This window comes from Phyllopteryx taeniolatus, chromosome 8 (assembly GCF_024500385.1).
Source record: "Phyllopteryx taeniolatus isolate TA_2022b chromosome 8, UOR_Ptae_1.2, whole genome shotgun sequence".
Classification (NCBI taxonomy): Eukaryota; Metazoa; Chordata; class Actinopteri; order Syngnathiformes; family Syngnathidae; genus Phyllopteryx; species Phyllopteryx taeniolatus.
In genome coordinates, this window is record NC_084509.1 from 13,281,285 (window position 1) to 13,287,492 (window position 6,208).

A 6,208-nucleotide genomic window follows, 5' to 3' on the forward strand; every position below is an offset into this window, starting at 1 on the left:
AATCAGTATCAGCCCTGAAAAAACATAACTGTCTAGCTCTATTTTTCACAAATCGACACGATTGGTTAGTTGCCAAATGGGTATGTTATTTTTTGCAAATTATTGACCAATATAAAGTGTTGAAAATGGCTTGCTCTCGTTGACGATGGAATGTTAATGGCTCAACAAACGTAGGTTTTTGGGGGGATTTTTTTTGGGGGGGGAGGGGGTGTCCTGAAAAGTGGTGGTTTGGAGATGTGAGGTTTCCGCTCGATGTCAGCGATAGTTTGTGAGAGACATATTTTGTACTCGCATTTCCTCAGTGACGTGGGTTGACGTTCACTTCCTGAGGGTCTTTTGTCCTTTTGGGGGGGCCTCTGGGACTTTGAAACAACTCCGCCTGTCATACCTGATTGTTCAGTGTGTGAGGAGCTCTTTAGGAGCCTCACATGGGGAGTGTGTGTGTGTGTGTGTTGACAGTAGGGTCTTTACAAGGGCCAAAGCTTTGATGTGATTTACAGCTGACCTTCGCTCGCTCTCACGCCACCGTCCCTAACACAATGGGACAGCAGCAGGTGTTTGTAGACACCACACACTTTCACAATAGGTTACAGTGGGATTTCCAAGCCTTGAAAAGCTAGATTTCGTCCCCCAACAACTTTAGGAAGCATAGTGCTTTTCCCTATTGGCAGTATTTGAAAAGTTTCAAGAAACATAGCTTGCTATGCATGTGAACATGCTGCATATCTACATAGGTTTGAAAGCCTGCTAAGTGATGTTTGTGTTGTATAATTGCACTTTCTGCTTGTCGTGTCCCGAGTCAGGCGGAGCAGCAGGCAGGAAATGAACAAGTTTTATTTCATTTGAACAAAAAAAACCAACACCAAAGCCATTCGGCAGGCAAGCAAGAACAAATGTTTACATGTTTAACAAATGATTGATGCGCTGCAATGCAACTGATCGTCATGACAACAGCAGGGATCATAGGGGGCATGACCTGATTGGTCAGAGGCACACCGAAAAGAATTACAACGAGTAACTAAATCAAATACAGTATTACAAGAAAAAGTCTTAATTTTATCATCATTTTATGGGACTGAAGAAAGAAATCAATAAATTCATTTAAAGAGAATGACATTGAAATATTACCAGAAAAAGAATCTTAATATATTGAGATTTTATAAGAATTAAGTCATCATATTCTGATAATAGAGTTGTAATTTTATGAGAATAAAGCTGTACTACTACATAATAATAAAAAACAATAAAATAAAATAATAATAATAATAATAATAATACAGGGTGGGTCACAAGTTTCCAAACATATGGTCTTTACTATGTACTTTTTAATGTTTCAATTACTCTAAAAAGATACATTTGAAAAAATGTTGACTTTTTCCTAGGGCTGTAACAGTTTTGCTCACTCCGGTCAGATGACTGTCACCGGAAAAAGTAGTCACATGACAGGCAGTCGGAGGAGGCTTGTTGAGGAAATATCTTGGCTTATGTTTTTTTTTTTAATGAACTTCTTTTTGGAGGAACAAATCTGGGAGTGGGAAGGGGCATGTCGCGGTTCTGCCATTTCAAAGACAATACAGTTTTGTGCCTTAGAGTACCGCGATTTTCGGATTCGATACTGTATTGTTACAGCCCTACATTTTCCTATGTATAGAGACTTGTAACTATATGATTGTTATACCAGTGTAATACCTGTGTTAAGATGAGAACTGTTGCGGATGTTGTGAAGTTAGACTTTAGTATAAGTTTAACAAGCAATGAAATGCTCAGCATTTGGTCACATGGACATCATCACTAACGAACACTTGATTGTGTCAACGTTTGTGGCTGTTCTTGAGAAAGAAATACACACACTGAAAACACCTATTTTTGTTAGCTTTGTTTAATTATCAACTAAAAGTGACACATACTTAAAAGACTGCAAAAAAGCCACCACACTGTGCAAACAGCACAAGTCCTGCGAATGTTTTGGTTAAAAAAACATTCGTGTGTTTCAAGGACTTGCTGTGTTTGTGGGCCACATGAAGGCCGGCATTCACAGAACAGTACAACTTCACTGCATCTTACCAAAAGGTGTTTTTACTGTTTTTGAACCTCTTGTCTTGCTAAATATGACTAAAAATATGATATATTATATAAGGTGACCAAAAATATTCTAATAATATGAACAGCTCTCTTTATCATGCAATGCAGTTGTACGAGTACTCCTAACCAACATCAGAGTAGATTTATTATTTAGGCAAATCCTGAGGTTTCTAGGGGCCCCCCAAATTGCTCATAAAAAACAAATCAATAAAGTTTTCTTTCATTTAAAGCAGTTATTGCTTTAGTCTCAATCCGCTCTATGCGTAACGTCACGCGACCAAACCCGGAAAACAGGTTAGCGGATTTCATCTATATGCTACGCTAACGAGCATGACTACAGTTTGATGACATGATTGTTTGAAGCCGAGCTTGTTAAAACTGAGTTTTCTTTATGGCTGGTGTCTTAGGACAGAAGTTAAATGCATGTACTGTATATCATTTATACAAATGTGATATGATATATTTAAATGAGCATTTTGTGCATTCAAATCTACAAATGGTACAAATTCTACATTCCAATCCTGCTAACAGTTTAAACACTACACATTTCCCCTTTAAATGTTGATTGTTCTTTTGATTCACTTGTTAGATAATAATCCTCAAGAAGGATTTTAAGGACTTCATCTCGAGAAATTGGAGAATTTTCTCAAATTCACACCTTTTAGTTGATAATAAACATGAATAGGCTATCTTTGAAGTACACGGATGTGGCACACCCTATGACTGGGTTGGCCTAGTTTACCTATGACTAAATACGTCCCTCCTCTCCTATCAACTACAACAACAATAATAAACATGTTTAATTAGTATCTCTCTGAAATAATTGCATATTTTTGTCTTGTCAAGGCAGATTTTCAGATCATATTGAATTGGATCGTGCAAGTGTTCCTTATGTTGAAATGCATACAAAATGGGCTTTTAGACCATAGGAAGACCCAGCAAAAAAAACCAAAGTCAGCAATCGCTTGGCCTTCCACCTTCCGTTGACTCTCCACTGCCCTCTCAGCTTTATTCTGGTGGTGTGAAGAGGAAAGGGGGATAGGAGGAGGAGGAGGAGGAGGAGATGTATACGTGCAGAGCTGCACTACTCTGGACGGCTCGAGCCAGCTGCATAGGGTGCGCTGACCTTGCATGGCAAAGAAAACACTGTTATTCAGTTAACTGGAACAAACCCAATGAGAAAGTGCAGCAAATTTCATGACAGCGACAAATGGATGCTACTGGTAGGATTAAAGAATAAAAACTATCCATGTCAGTAAGCTCTTTCAAATGATGCATTGTATGATACAGGATGCGAAGCTCGTTGGGGTTATTTAATAATGCAGGTGTGAGAATGCACATGTTTGAAAGCTTGTCCCCCCCCCCTTTTCATAATGTGATGTCATGATACACAGGAACCCTGATTTATTTTGTTTGCCACCACAACAGCTCTGATGTTACTGACTTTGTTGGCCACATGCATCCTGGCCTGATGGTTCGCACGTCATGTAACTTTATTCCTCTGAGTTTATTACTCAGTGTTGTGAAAACAAAAAGAAAGTGTTATTGTCGCACGAATATTCCTCCAATGTAGCCCATGCCAATTTATGACTCATCTGTCATAGAGAAATCATTTATTTACAGTTGAAGACAAACAGAAATGTACCCAGATTCTATTACACATTATCAAATGTACGGTTGTATGGGTCATGTGTTGCAAGTTTAACTTTCACAGGGAATGTGCTGACCTCAAATGAGTAACATACACATAAAATGCATTCGTACAAGAGACTGTGTAATTCTTGATGAGTCAATCCAGAATCAGTAAACATATTCTGACCCCGGCCCACAAAATTTCCAATAATCCATGCACAAAATACGGAAACATGCTCTTAAATTCTAGTTTTCCTGAGACAACATATACTGTAACTATAGATGTACTAAAAGTGGTTGCCAAATATTATATAAATATTATATAAAGTGCCAAATTACTCTTGGATACCCCTTTTTTTTCTCCTCTCTCCCTCTTGACGACGAGTTTACATATCAAATATCACAGATGAAATAACTTCTACAGTAAATCAGCTACCGCCAGGGGGTACAATCCGTCCCACAGGATGAATTTGAAAGTGAAAAATTCAAATAGACATTATTATTAAAAAGTATTATGATTCTGTAAAAATGGAATGGTAATAATTCCTAGGTCTTCATAAAGTGTTTCAATTCTGAAGTGCAATACTATATTTTGCAGTTCCAAATACCTGTGACTTAGTTTTGTGCCTTAAAATACAATCACTGTGATAAGTTATTATGCACACATTGTAGATGACAAACTGAAGCAAACTATTCTCAAGAAATCTGAGGTTGTTTTGTGAAATGATTTTTTAAATCATTAAATATACATATTTTCCTAATGTATTTGATTTGTTTTTCATTCAAACAAAGGGGAAAATGTATTGTTATTCATTTATTATATCAGGTATGGTAAGATTTTAGTGGTCCTGCCCCTTTGACATAAAATTTTGACATCATAAAAACTATGTTGTTGATGGTTGAACTGGATGAATCAAATTGTTTGATGATTTATTAGGCGACTTGTTTTTCTTGAAAACGTGAAAGAAATATTAAATAAATGGTGCATTTTTCAAAAATGCTGGTGCCTAAATTGTCCTCCAATTCTGGACTTAACCTGATGCAGGGGTTTGCCAATTTACAGCGGCTCCGACAGACAAGGTTTCGAGGTTATGAATGGTGCACAATGAATTAGTTTGTACAGCGGCGTAAGAATATGTCGTCACGTCCCACAGGAAGGCATACTTACTGTTTTTCATTTCATTTGAAGTGTTTTTCATACAAATATTTATGGTAAGTATGTATCGAGATATTAATTAAGTACAACTGCTAATTGTCTTAAAATAACAGAAATTAATTTCGGACAACTAATAATAAAAAATAAAAAAAATCACATTTGGCGATACATGTACATACTTTGTTTGTTTGTGAAGAATTCTGCCGAATATGTGGAAATAATTCAATAAATAAATCATGTCTTAAAGCAGTCGAAAATGGAGTGATTTACTTGGCTTCACAGAGCAGAGACACTGTTGATTCCGTGTCAACTTGTTTGCTTTCTAAAAAAAAAAATAATAATAATAAAATAAAAAGAGGTTTCGTGATTAAAACAATGGTAGGATCCAGCTCACCCACGACCCTAATAAGGATTTAGAAAATGGATGGATGGAATACTAAAATATAAATAATAAATACATTTTAAAATTTCCCCCTAACCCATCAAAGAAATATAGTCAAATGCTCATCTCTCTTTTCTGTAGATGTTGAAATGTCAAATCCTGGTCCGTGTGGAGGCTGAGGCTAATGTTGCATGACAGTCCTATGTCAATACTTGTCCCTAATCCCTGCGGGTGACACAATAATCCTCGCATCCTGAGCCTGATTTTACCTCACTTGCTCCCTCTGTCCATATTGCATACAAGGGAACAGGAATGTGAGCAATCTCGGTAATCCTGGAAACAAAATCTTCATCATCATGTGTGAAAGTTGTCGCCTTGCACAGCAGCATGTCACTAAGGGCCCCAGAGTAGAGAACTGACATTTTGAATACTTTACTGTGGTTATCGCTATCTATATGAGGCCTGAAAATCAGTTGAAATGAGTCTCACTTCCGCACGAGGAGGTTAGCTCTCGACTATAGGCCCAGTACACAAATAAAGATAATCGTCTTTTTTTTCTCCCGATTTTGCCCCTTCTCCACCAAGGATGACAAACACCAGACTATTTTGTATTATAAGATTATCCTATAAAATTATCCTGTGGTCCAGGTTCTTTTAAGAGTGAAATTGTCACGATAATAGGGTCAGAAACCTATCGAGACCCACAATCTTGAATATTAAACGTGTTCTGCAATATATTTACGACCAAAAATCTTTGCGTGTGAGGCAAGCCAACTAATCCAGAGTCATGACTCCGTGAATTGTGACATGAAATGGAATGTAGCCAATCAAAGAAGTGAGCTGATTGAGGAACAAGGAAGCGGATGTAAACAAAAACAAACGCCCTCCAAGATGCCGCATTGGTAAAATGGCAAGAAGTATCTTCTTTTCTGACAACATCACCATTCTACAACACT